The sequence below is a fragment of the Nymphalis io genome, chromosome 23 (assembly GCF_905147045.1).
Source record: "Nymphalis io chromosome 23, ilAglIoxx1.1, whole genome shotgun sequence".
Lineage (NCBI taxonomy): Eukaryota > Metazoa > Arthropoda > Insecta > Lepidoptera > Nymphalidae > Nymphalis > Nymphalis io.
The window spans coordinates 3,868,344-3,883,192 of NC_065910.1; the positions used below are offsets into that span (position 1 = coordinate 3,868,344).

The 14,849-nt window shown below is 39.8% G+C and overlaps 1 pseudogene; it reads left to right on the top strand.

Annotated features, from left to right (window-relative positions):
* The first annotated feature begins 8,067 nt into the window (after positions 1 to 8,067).
* On the top strand, positions 8,068 to 10,280 carry LOC126777447 (uncharacterized; annotated as a pseudogene).
* The last annotated feature ends 4,569 nt before the right edge of the window (positions 10,281 to 14,849 follow it).

Genomic DNA, 14,849 nt, shown 5'->3' on the forward strand with positions numbered 1-14,849 from the left:
ATGGTTTAGTGACTGCCTTATAAAGTTGCAGATCTCGAAGATTTTGATTCAACCTCTGGATTCGGCCAGTAAAAGTTTCATTTTTATTGGGTTTTTCTGACAAGAAATTCCTAGCAGCAGTCCTGTGTTTGGAATCATCGACACGTATAATTACCCGTAATTACTTAAGTTTATATGGTAATTTATAACAACATGTATTATTTGTTATGAAATCAAATTAATAAATGGAACTCGTATTATACAAGTGTACAAAAAGACAAAAGAAAAAATTAAGGATGTGTTGAAAAGGAAAGTCGAGCGAGCCACAGCTGAAATGACGTCCACCTATCTAAGCAAAAGAAAAAAAAAAATTTTATTTATGACACCTAAAATGCGACTATGAGCCCTAAGAGAATCATAAAGAGAACGCCATTAATTGTAACTTCAATGCCATCTCGTAAAAGTTATGTTTTTACTGTATATTGTTTATGAGACAATAATAAATAATTTTTCTTTCCTTAGATACAAGGTCATGGATTGTTATATTGACCCAATATATGGAAGTTTGATTAAATATCCGTAGAATTATGTTTTATAATGATATAAAATGATGTTCTGTTGATCGATTTCAGTTAAAAGTGCAAATATTATAAAGCACAAGTGCACAGTTACAACTGTTTCACACACTTTTTTTCTCTCTTTTAAAATGCAGTACCATCGAGACATGCGACTTAAGTAACCTTATGATATGACCAACAAATTACATAGAAATTACGAAAAGCAATAATTGTATTTCGACTTACATATCTTGAAAATAATGATGACATTGATTTCAGTCAGATGCGTCATATAATAATAAATATCTAATCAATATAAACACCTTCATTAAGATAAGATTATTAGTGTCTCTTAAACCACGTCCATAGAAGTGTATTTAACTAGATCGAACTGCTAAGTCAAAAGCAATTCCAATCATCTAAATGAACTATCGATTAAATTCAAATATTATTATTTATTAATTCACTATATAATCAAGGGCAAAGACGTCAAATAAGAAATCGATAATGTTGTCAGGTCAATTCATGGCACCGTTTCTCTATACTACTAACTAGTAATTATGTTTGTGTAAAGTTATGTTAGCATGAATTTGATTGGGAACACGTAATCAAGTCGAATGTCAGCAACACAGACCACGCGGCCTGTAGCTGTCGTTTGACCTAAACTCTTCATAGACAAGCATACGAAGTAGACACAAAGACACCTGTCGCGATATCTTGTCTAAATCGCGCTATTAAAACTTCCGACTGTAATTCTGATTTAATTTTACACGTGTGGTATACCACATTTATATTAAATAGAGATTCTAATGCTTTGACAAATTATGGTCGAATAATGCTTTTTGTTAATGTCATTAACCATGTAACCCATAAATATAACTGAAAAATTAAATAACAGTAGTCATAAGTAAATTTATATTTATAAACAAGTGTACTATTAATAAAAATATTGTCAACAAAATAATATAAATTTTTCATTAGACAAGGCTCTGACAAGTAATTTTGAATCGTCTTCATAGAGGATTAAATTGAATATTTAAAAAAGCTATCTGTATCTATTCGGATATCTATATTCTGAGAGAACCAGCAACAAACTCTTTTTCTATAGATAAATTACATAAGAATATCAATTATATAATAATATAAATCTCATGCCATGTATCAAAATCTCCTAAAAATTGTTAGAGAATTTGCGGAATATTTCAGTTTATATATTCCAATTAATGCTCGTGGAATCAAAACCATCCACTTCATCAGGCATTTTTTGTTTTTTATCTTTAACATTTCCGCATTCGTTTAAACCGAAGCCAAACCAAGAATCGATATGGCTCAGTGGTTAGAACGCTTGAATACCAGATAATTACTGAGTTTTTATCTACTTAACTTGTGTTTATAATTCCTTTTCAGCTCGACGATGAAAATGATCGGTATGGGCGGATGAAATTCTACCTCATGTGTATCCATCAACTCGCTTTAGATTAGCGTAGGGTTATGTTTCAAGTTATCGCTTCAAAAAAGGAAACCTTAGTCTAATAATAGAACATTTACAGGCTTTACTTTTTTACTTTATTTAAGCTTAAAAGACGGTCAGACAGACAGTTACTTTCATTCAAAATATTAATACTAATAAATCAATATCTATACAGATATATTGCAATATCTCAAAACTGCTTTCTCGAAAATTCCGCCACGAATAATCCACATCTATAGCTTATACAAGCTTCGCGTAATTTTTAGGAAGCAATTTTCAATGTTTTAGGCATGATATCAGATTCCTTTTTACCACCAGTTTTTAATAAGCCTTTGAGTTGCCCAGGTATTCCTGTAATTTAGAGCATAGGTACTCTACACACTTTTCCCAACGGATGCTACGCTACTGGCTCGTTAGCTTTAATTTGTCATGCAGCTTTGGCCATCGTTAATTGGTCCTCACACTGAACGTCCTAGTTTTGGCATGATTTGAAATATCTCTTTATTGCTGGAAATTAAAGTCTGGTATAATTATAAAAATATTAGAGATAAAATTTTAGGAACGAGTTTAAATGTTCTAACAGTGCATCTGAATTCGACGCTCAAATTTCTGTTTGCAAAAAATAAAAGAAAATCTGGCAATAAAATTTACGACCTTAGAACGTTAGAGCTAAAGGAAATAAGAAATTTGTAAGACCGAGTATAAATAATGTAAAGAATTCCGCTCGTTTTTATATTTGCGGCAAAAAAAAATCGTAATGCTGTTACGTCAAGAAAAAAGAAAGATTTATGTTTTCATTATTTATAAGCGATTTGTAGTTTTAAATGTTTTACATCTCTCCTTATTGATATTTTGAAACACTTTAATACAAATTTTAATAACTTGTACAATATGAAATAATATCACATGTCAGAAATTTTATGCAGTTATTCTTATACAGCTTTCTGTATAACAGTTCTCTATAAGATTTGTCTTTCCCTAAAGAAATGCCAATCGTGTATATTTTTGTATTTATGTATATAACCAAATTACTAATTGTGTTTTAATTTTTTACCCATTATTATAACTAATTTGATCCTTCTTTGGAATTTATCTGCAAAAATGGGCAAAACTCTCGTCATTATAACTAAAAAGTCCTCAAAGTTGTACCATCAATTATAGATGCCCTGAGTTTGTCAAACTTCATCCATTACGAGCACTGCTCCAGACCTTGTGATCATTATTCGACAACCGATATAATTAGACATCCTCCACTTTTCTTCGATCTAACTTTTGTAAAGGAAACTTTGAATTTCTGGAGACCAATTAAGCGTGGTACTAGCCGTCTATAAAATCTATTAAGCAATTGTTTTGAATTCTTTTTTCTCGTTTCGCGAGAAATTATTCAAGACATAAAAGGTTCGCCTTGCATTAAGTTCATACTTAAGAGTAAGGTAGACTTTTTTGTACTTTTTCATTTTATAAAACCTTGTTCCTAACACTAATAGTCTCTATTGACTTTGTACAAGCACCTTTATCTGTTGAAAGAATAACTTGTATATATTTCAGTTATGTAATATTCTCTCCTTAGCTGAACTAAATTTATAAAATCAAATTGGCTAATGTTTGTTAAACTAATATTCCTTATTGAAATTAATATTAACGCAGGTTACTTTACAAATTATTTTAACGACGATGGACAAATGGGACTTCTAAATTAGAACGCTACTTTGACAAAAAAACTTTATATAAGGGGAGCGAGTACTTTGTTTAATTTATTCCATGTGGACGTCGACGATTTAGAAGTGAATTTTAACTTGACGTGTCTTTTATGAAAAAAAAACAACAAATTAGAACATTAAATGAGCATGACGCAAAATTAAGCAATTACTTGAATTATAATGAATTTTCTTTATCTTTATTTTGGGTTGGTATTAAGTAATAGCATACCTATTGTAAATGTTGCAATCACTTGTCTATAAGGCTGGTTCTAAGATCATAAGTAAGAACGAAACCGTTCACGAGACCTTCTCCTTTTATTGAAGTCACCATTTATTTATTTAATTATTTATTTATAGCCATTGGGCGGCTTATCATACACAATACAACTTGAATATATTTAAAAACGTAAACGTATATTTTCTTAAACACAAAACTGTAAAAATCAATTTGTTAACTACACATCATTTGTGAACGATTAAAATGTTACCTACCTATGGCCTAATTATAACAGTTTTTAAGCGACTATTTTTATTAACTATGTTATGCTATGCTAAATTTTTATTACTATCAGTAGTATTGGAAATATTTATGTTATATTGACATATTAATATTAGTTTGCAGTTGATTTCATCATGTATCTCATAATTTCATTAATGCAGATTAATTTAATCCAACACTAATCATCATCTAAATCTTTTTTTTTTTTTGTAGAATAGGAAGGTGGACGAGCATATGGGCCACCTGATGGTAAGTGGTCACCAAACGCCCTTAGACATTGGAATTGTAAGAAATGTCAACCATCGCTTATAGCCAATGCGCCACCAACCTTGGGAACTAAGATTTTATGTCCCTTGTGCCTGTAGTTACACTGGCTCACTCACCCTTCAAACCGGAACAAAACAATATCAAGTATTGCTGTCTTGCGGTAGAATATCTGATGAGTGGGTGGTACCTACCCAGACGAGCTTGCACAAAGCCCTACCACCAGTAGACTCTTCACGACTACAAACGATACCAACAAAAATCAGTGTAAAATTTTTAACCCACTGTCAAATTTTAATGGTGCCTATTTGGTACAGATCACAACAGCAGATACTGAAATACATATTATTATTATTTTATAATAGCTGTGCGTATTTTATGAATCCATACTTTGTTACGCTTGCATGTAATACCGATATTTTTTTTAATATTACTTTCTTTCTGGTATCTGTCAGGACAGACGACAGACACACGGTATATGAATAACTTCAAGGAGTGAAGTTATTCTATTATTTTTATCATTTATTATATTATATTCGTAGGTTTCTTATAGTTTAAAACTGCAAATATTAATGGAATATTGTCAAGTTAATATGTTGACCAAGGCGAGATTAGGGCGGCTCTAGAACAGCCTAAAAACAACAAAGCTCTGGGAGATGACGGAATCAGAACAGAGTTGCTTAAGGCAGGCGGGACTTTGGTCCTGAAAGAGCTAGCAAGCCTCTTTAATTCCGTCATCGATCATGGAAAGACCCCGGAAACGTGGAGCGGGAGTGAGGTGGTACTGTTTTTCAAGAAAGGTGATAAAACCCTATTGAAAAACTACAGACCAATCTCCCTCCTGAGTCACGTGTATAAGCTGTTCTCAAGAGTCGTCACGAACCGTCTCACCAGACGACTTGACGAGTTCCAGTCCCCAGAGCAAGCCGGCTTTCGATCAGGCCACAGCACCGTAGACCACATCCATACTGTTCGGCAGATTGTGCAGAAGACCGAAGAGTACAATCAGCCACTGTGTATGGCTTTTGTGGATTACGAGAAAGCCTAAGACTCCATCGAAACCTGAGCAGTGCTCGACTCATTGCAGAGATCTCATATCGATTGGAGATATATCGAGGTACTGAGATGTCTGTACAACGCCGCTACAATGACTCTCCACATCCAGAACTGTAAGACGAAGGCGATCCAACTGCACAGGGGGGTGAGAAAGGGGGATGTAATATTGAATGAAACTGTTCACCAACGCGTTGGAAGACGTTTTCAAGACGCTGGATTGGACTGGTTATGGAGTCACTGGAACAATTTACCGAAATGCTGCGTAGCCTAAGCGAGTCTTCCCGGCGTGTCGGTCTCGGTATGAACTTGGACAAGACCAAGGTCCCGTTCAATAGGCATGTCATGCCGGGACCGATATACGTCGAAGGGAAACCTCTCGAGATTGTTAGGGAATATACCTACCTAGGACAGGTTATACAAGTCGGTAGGAACAACTTCGAGAAGAATTCGCTTGGGATGGGCAGCATTTGGCAAGCTTCGTCAAGTCCTCATGTCGTCTATACCGCAATGTTTGAAGACGAAAGTCTTCAACCAATGCGTCCTACCTGCCATGACATACGGTGCCGAAACGTGGACACTAACCGTGGGACTAGTCTACAAATTCAAAGTCGCTCAGCGCGCTATGGAGCGAGCTATGATCAGAGTATCTTTGAAGGATAAGATCAGAAATGAGATTATCCGGAAAAGAACCGGAGTCACCGACGTAGCTTGCAAAATTAGCAGCCTGAAGTGGCAGTGGGCTGGTCACGTATGTCGTAGGACCGATAGACGTTGGAGCAGACGAGTCCTAGAGTGGAGACCGCGGATCGGCAAACGCAGCGTAAGGCGCCCTCCAGCCAGGTGGACCGATGACCTTAAGAAGGTGGCGGGGACCGACTGGATGCGGAAGGCAGAGGATCGGGAGCTTTGGCGCACCTTGGGAGAGGCCTATGTCCAGCAGTGGGTTACGAAAGGCTGTTGATTGGTTGATTGATTGAATATGTTTTATATCAGATTTATATATTATAAATTTCAAGAAAGGGCAACAAAATAAAATTACAATTTTTTTATTAAAATAACGAACCATACAAAGCTAAGTCCGGAAGACACCACGGGAAAAACTTAGCAATATGTTACCCACTTCACGATTCATGGAATTTCATTATCATTTTCTCAATAATCCTTCTCATCCAAGGCTTTCATATAAACGGAAAATCCATTATAATATTAAGATACTCATGTTAATCCAACATAATACCATCGGCCTAAAGGTATTGAACTTATGATTGAAAAAATATATATGTTATTATGGTTTTCATATCCAATTCGATTGATACTATTGTTCCTTCTTGACTTCACGTGAATATTTGTTATTTATTATTTAATGAAAATTAACTTAATATACGTTTGAAGTCTGGTTAATGTCCTGAATTAGCAGTGTCAAATTAAATTAAAATATTCTTTATTCAAGTAGGATATTTTAAGTAATTTTGAATTGTCATGTTACAGAATTAAATATAACGCTACATCCAGTTCGCAATGTTGATTCTACCAAAAGAAACTGACAGACATTTCAGTGGCTAATCTTTTCCATAAAAATAAATTTATATAAATAAAAAATAAGTACATTATTAACACAATAAAATTTCATGTTTTTTATTCTCTGAATAGTTTTTTGTCGATTAATGATAACAGATCGATTAATATTAACAGCCTTATTCGATATATTGTCCACATTTTGTGACCTTGACGTAGTGAATATTTATTCATAGTAATATCAAGAAATAGTGCCTTAAACGTTACTACTGGTTATTGTTTCTTCAGAAGTAAGATATATTCTGTTTTTATAGATTAATGGTAATCCATTTATAATAAGTATATAAACAGTTCGAATTAATTCGTTGATACTTAATTATCAACCAATTAATTTGTTGTTTTTTTTATAAGATAAAATAATAAGATAATATTTAAAGGTATAAAAATTAGGCTGCCACAGAACGTCTGCAGATACACCATTTAATACTGCATGAATTATAAAAAATAAAATTTAAACCGATGTCCTTTTTGTCAGTTATATCATTTATGTAGTTATGTTAGATACTACAAATACGCCTTTTCAAAATAGTACTTTTGATACATATTGCAATAAAATGGTTGCGAAATAAACCATAGTACCCTTAACAAAAGATTCCAACTTGAAAAAGTAAAACTATCATAATTATTGATAGTTGACCCAAATCAACAGAGTTAACAACCAATTACTTAATGAAAGTGCTTTAAGTCTTACTTTCTTCTGAAGATAATTTTGAGCTTAGTCGACGCTACTTATCAAAAATATAAATTCAATATCCAAAAAATACAAAAGGGGTCAGAGATCTTCTATGAGTACCGTTCTATTCTATGAGGACTTATTGTGAAATGTTGACAACCGACTTATAGCGATGTTGGTGTGTATCAGTGAAATTTACTAATTTAAGTCATTGTATTATTTTAAATCTTATAGTATTTAATATTGAGATGTGATTTACATGCTCCTTGTAAAACCAGTACCCGCCATTTAACATGGAAAAGAAGAAAAGAATTTTAGGTACAATGGCTAGGGCGTCCCCGCAAAACGACGCGCAGGCACATCGCTCTAAACCTGCGACAAGTGGAAAAGGGCTACCGTGTCAAGTACGGGCACGGCTAAAGAAGCAAGTACCTAAAATGAAGCTCCACTTTGACACCTGGAACATCGGCTCTCTCATAGGTCTCCCTTGAACTGGCTGACGTACTGACGAGGCGCAGGGTTTATATTGCATTCTTGCAAGAAACTCGTTGGAAGGGGAACAAGTCCCGTGATATTGAACTGGGTTGCAAGTTGATCTACTCAGGATCCGCCTCAGGAAAGAACGGTGTGGCCGTAGTACTGTCCGAGGAATTCCAGAACAGTATTCTAGAAGTCGAAAGACTGAGCGACCGACTTCTTCGGGTGAAGCTACTGATAGAAGGAGTAATTACTCATCTTATCAGCGCCTACACTCCACAGGTCGGCGGATCTGAATCGGAGAAAGAAGCCTTCTGGAATGACTTGGAAGACATGCTCCGCTGCACATTCCGAACACCGAAAGCATCGTGATAGGTGGAGATTTGAACTGCCATGTTAGTGAGGAGTCACGTGAATATGGACGTGTACGTGGCGGCTATGGCTATGGTCGTGAGAATGCAGAGGGGGATTCAATTCTCAGCACCTGCTTATTATCAGACCTTGCCATTATTAACACTTTCTTCCAAAAGAAACCCGAGCACCTCATCACCTATAAAATTGGGCCGCACTCCACCCAGATCGACTACTTGCTCATAAGAAGAAGCCAAATTGGTAGAGTGACCAACTGCAAAGTAATTCCTGGGGAATGTCTCACAACACAACACCGCATCCTTCTCATGGACATGCTGGTAGTACCAAGCAAAAAAGTGCCTGAACGACGCAGACCTAAAACTAAATTGTGGCTGTTGAATGGACCAAAACAGCATGACTTCTGTAAAGTCGAAGCTAGCTCCAACTTAAGCACGATGATTGAGTATCATTTCTCCAGTATATAAAGGAAAAGGTAGTGTACAGGACTGCGAAAACTACCGCAGTATTAAGGTTATGTGCCACACCATGAAACTCTTCGAACGCGTAATATATTCAAGGCTCCGACAAGAATGTACTGTCTCGGAATGTCAATATGGGTTTCGCCCAGGCTGTGGAACCATAGACCCCATCTTTGCCCTAAGAATACTGGCCGAGGCCCACAGAGATAAGAAGAAGGCTTTGAAGATGAAGAACGTACCACAAATCTATATTGACATTATCCGAGATATGTACCATAATTCGGAATCAATAGTAAGGACCGCCGTTGGCGACACACACCCTTTCAAGAACACAGTTGGTGTCCACCAAGGCTCGGCCCTGAGTCCTTTTCTGTTCAGTGTAGTGCTTGACGTTGTCACAGCGAAAGCCCATGAGCCATCTCCCTACCTCATGATGTATGCTGATGATATTGCACTGGTAGATGGGGACAAGCAGGTATTGGAGCAAAAGGTGAACCAGTGGAAAGGTGTGCTAGAGAGGGTCGGTCTGATGCTAAATGTTGCGAAGACCGAGTATATGGCCTGTGGCAGTACGGATAAAGATAGGCGGAGAATCCGTTATCAAGACGGAAAAGCTTAAATTCGCGCAGCACGGACCCCTCGGGTCTCGGGGAGTCTGGTACAGTCGACCACGATGTCAGAGCTCGAATAAACGCAGCCTGGGCCCAATGGCGGGAAGTCACCGGGGTAATCTGTGATCGCAGGATACCGGTGAAATTAAAGGGCCTTTTGTACAAGTGCATCATCCGAACAGTCTTATTGTACGGAAGTGAGACGTGGCCAGCTCTCGCGAGACACGTTCAGCAACTTCACGTCGCGGAAATGAAGATGCTGCGGTGGATGTGTGGCGTTACGCGACTAGATCGCATTCGTAACGAGCACATCCGTGGTAGCCTTGAAGTTTGCGATGTAGCGGATAAGTTGCAGGAAAGCCTTCTGCGTTGGTTTGGCCACATTAGCCGCAGACCACCTGATGATGCCTGGACTTTGTTGTCGAAGGCCCTAGATCCCTCGGCAGGCCCAAGAAGCGCTGGCTCGATGTTGTGAGGGACGATATGAAAGAGCACGATCTCACTAAGGAGGACGCCTTAGATCGGGCAAAGTGGAGGCATAGATGCAGTAAAGCGGACCTTGGCGCTACTAGGCCGGGAAAACGCTAGGCAGAAGAAGAAGAAGATTTTTTTTCGTACATTATTTTTAATAAATTGTGGCCTTCGAAAGATGCTTACAGTTTCTGTAGGTTTTAAAATAGGTAACCAACCATAATTTAGTAATTTTGAACAGATAAAGAAGAATTGTCGAGCTAAAATGGCACAGTGGTAAGAACGCGTGAATCTTAACCGATGATCGTGGGTTCAAACCCGGGCAAGCATCACTGAATTTTCATGTGCTTAATTTGTGATTATAATTCATCTCGTGCTTCACGGTGAAGGAAAACATCGTGAAGAAACCTGCATGTGTCTTATTTCACTGAAATTCTGCCACATGTGTATTCCACCAAACTGCACATTAAAGCAGCGTGGTGGAATAAGCTCCAAAAATTCTCCACAACAAGAGGAGAGGAGGCCTGTAGCTCAGCAGTGAGACATTCACAGGCTATTACAGAAAGAAGAATTAATATTAATAATAATAATAATATCCTGGGACATTTTTCACGCACGGCCATCTGATCCCAAATTAAGCTTGTACAAAGCTTGTGCTATGGAAACCAGACAACTGATATACACACACATATACTACTTTTTTTTGTAAATACATACTTATATAGATAATTACACCCAGACTCAGGACAAACATTCATGTTCATGCACACAAATGTCTGTCCTGGGTGGGAATCGAACCCACAACCTTCGGCGTGAAAGGCAAGTGTTCCACCAACCACGCCAACCGGCTCGTCGTCATTAATGAATGAATTCTCTCCTGCTAAGAAGAATGATGTATGTATTTAACTATATTCTGTCTTTATTTAAATTGTATAATCTATTATCTTGATTAAGAGTTGCGTGTCTTATCTAAAAGGTGATTGAGGCCGCCAGTCTCCAGGGCTCCACATAAATGAAACAGATTTGAAACAAAGTAATGTCTTAATACAATGTTTTAAAAATAATTTATCTGTAATTAACGTAATGTCGTCTAATGCCTAAATAGCTTTTTTTTTTTTTATAGTATAGGTAGTCAGACGAGCATATGGGCCACCTGATGGTAAGTAGTCACCAACGCCCATAGACATTGCCATTGACATTAGACATTGACATTTCTTACAATGCCAATGTCTAAGGGCGTTGGTGACCACTTACCATCAGGTGGCAAAAAAAATAAAAAAAGATAAATTATTTTATTGAAAAAGATTTTGTTTCCTAATTTTTTATATAAAGATGTCAATAAAAATACAAATAGTAATTAGCCGTGTAAACTCTCGGCTTGTCCAGAGGGTGGATCTAACAGTTATCTGTCCGATAGCTGGTTGGAATCACTACGGGTACGCGACCCCGGACTGCTCTAGCTACTAGTGTCACATTCCTGTATCTTCCGTGATCACAGTATCCTCACCCCTCTCCTTGATACGCTGTTTCCCAAAATTATCCCAGCGTCACGCCAAAGAAGAAGGAAAACTAATATTAAACCCGGAGCGGTGCCTCCGTTTAGGCGTAAGCCAGTCACCTGCGGCCAAACCAGCACCACACGTATTGACTCGTCATTCCTGCGGATCCTGCTGGGGAGGAGGAGAGGGTGGCATGGGTACTGGGCAAGCCCGTGTTGCCATAAAGTCGCCAGGCCCAGGCGTAGCAGCATCCACGGAGAGGACACTTCGCTCACCTGTCTTGCAGGTGGAAAACAACACGGAGAGTGGCAGTCACCGGTTATAAGTCAGCACGAATAGGCGTAAGTGCGGACGCCAGGGGCCACTCTTGACAGTAGGAGGATCCATCGTAGATCCATTGATCAGTTACCGCCTGCTTTAAGTCGGGCAGCCCCCGATCAATAAGGTACTGATCCGCCTCAGCGTTAACTTGTTCCGCCTGGGTGAACGGAACACAAGCCTTACAGCTAGACGTTGACGCTGTGACATTAACCACCTGCTCAAAGGAACATAAATCCCAAAACCCACACCAACGCTGCTTACATGCGCTTTGCGACATGGAATGTCCGAACGATGAGGACAGGCTTCCCGAACACCTACGGAAGCTCCGATTGCGCCCAAAAACTGCGCAAAACTTACAGTATCGACGTGGAGCTTACAAGGCTCAATATTGATATTGTAGCCTTACAAGAGACCAGAACTGAAGACGAAGGGTCTTTGCGTGAAGCTAACTACACTTTTTACTGGAAGGGCAAGAGTTCCTTGGAAACACGAGAGCATGGTGTAGGTTTCGCGGTTCGAAACCATCTCATCAACGCCATAGAAACACCTGTAGGCGTTTCCGAGCGAATTATGGTCTTGCGTCTAAACACAAAAAGCGGCTTTGTCACGCTAATTTCCGCTTACGCACCGACGCTTAGTTCAAAACCCGAGACCAAGGATCAATTCTACGGCCAGCTCGATGAGACAGTGCGCAGGGTAAATCCAACTGACAGACTGCATATTTTGGGTGACTTTAATGCCCGCGTCGGTCAGGGCACATCAGCCTGGCCTGAATGCCTCGGTGCACACGGCATAGGGAAGCTTAACGACAACGGACAACGACTGTTGGAGTTTTGCTCAAAGCACCAGCTGTGTGTTACCAACACCTTTTTTAAAGGCAAAATGATGCGGAAAGTCTCGTGGATGCACCCTCGATCTAAACACTGGCACCAATTAGACCTTGCTCTTACAAGAAGGAGGGATCTACGGGAAACGCTCCACACGCGGGCGTTTCACAGTGCCGATTGTGACACCGATCACAGCCTCGTTGCTACTAAAGTCCGACTTGTCCCTAGAAGAGTCCATTCTTCCAAGCCACCCGGTCGTAAAAAGATAAATCTTTTCAAGACTCGTGACATGGAAGTAGTGGAGTCATTTGGGGAACTCGTCCGCGAAGAAGTTGCAACTTGGGATAGTACGGCATCAGCGCGAGTCGAATGGGAAAAAGTCAAGTCTCTTCTCACTGACACTGCAGGCAAGATTTTTGGCTATCAAAAGGCAAAATCTTACGACTGGTTTCAAGAAAACGAGGAGCACTTACTTCCCTTGATTGACTCGAAACGCCAAGCCGCTTTAAATTTTCGCCTTAACCCTTGCGATGCGACGCGTAAAGATCTCACGAAGGCAAAAGCCTCACTCCAGCGTAGCACGCGCTTCTTTGTAAATGCGTATTGGACAGAGCTTTGCCAAAGCATCCAAGCGTGCGCAAACGCGGGGGATATTGGCGGGGTGTACGCGGGCATCAAAAGAGCTCTTGGACCTACTCCAAAAAAGACGGCACCTCTCAAGGAAACCGACGGTTCTGTTATAACAGACAGCACCCGTCAGATGGCAAGATGGGTAGAATACTACAAGGGGCTCTACTCGTGCCCAGTGGATATTCAGCCAGAAGCAATGGAGCTTGTCCCGAATCTGGCAACTTGGCACGAGCTAGACGTTGCACCCACAGTAGAGGAACTTTATCTGGCCGTCAAGAAGCTCAAATGCGGAAAGAGCCCCGGAAAAGACGATGTTGTCACCGAAGTCGTCAAGCTTGAGTGCCTCTTGCCCATCCTTCATAACCACCTGGCTAAGTGCTGGGAAGAAAACTACGTCCCTCAGGATATGCGAGATGCTAACATCGTCACTCTTTATAAAGGCAAAGGCGATCGTGGCGACTGCAACTGTTACCGCGGTATATCTCTTCTTAGCATCGTCGGTAAAGCCTTTGCCAGGGCCATTTTAGGCAAACTACAAAGGCTCGCCGACCGCGTATACCCTGAAGCACAATGTGGTTTTAGGTCCCAACGGTCAACTGTCGACATGATATTTTCACTCAGACAGCTACAAGAAAAGTGTAGGGAGCAACATACCCCCCTAGTCATTGCATTTGTAGACCTAAATAAGGCTTTTGACTCCGTGAGCAGAGAGGGGTTGTACTCGGTTCTTGTCAGAATTGGATGCCCCCCAAAACTCCTAAGGATAGTGCAATCGTTCCACGAAGGTATGGAAGTCACCGTCCTGCACAATGGCAACGCATCCACGCCATTCGACGTACGCCGTGGCGTTCGTCAAGGTTGTGCACTGGCCCCCACCTTGTTCGGAATATTCTTCTCGGTGCTTCTGAAGGTTGCTTTTGGGGATGAACAGCAAGGCGTCCACTTACACACGCGAACCGATGGTAGGCTGTACAGCATCTCAATGCTCAAGTCCAAACGCTACAGGGAGGACCTATTTGTAGATAGTCTCCTCTTCGCTGACGACGCTGCCTTCGTTGCTCATGACCAAGCTCAACTCCAGAGTCTAATGGACAAATTTGCCAGAGCGTGCGACCTCTTCTCAATGTCCATAAACTGCAAGAAGACCGTTATTTTAGCGCAAGGATGTTTAGAGCAACCAGTCATCTTGCTTAACGGCGCACCTTTACAGGTGGTTAACAAATTTTGCTACCTTGGGTCGCATTTGTCAAGCAATCTCTCGCTTGATGCAGAGATCGACTTCCGCATCGGCAAAGCAGCCTCTATGTTCGGGAGGCTCTGTTCAAGGGCTTGGGATAACAGACACCTTACGGTAAAAACGAAAATGCTTGTTTACCAATCATGTGTCCTAAGCACACTCTTGTATGGAG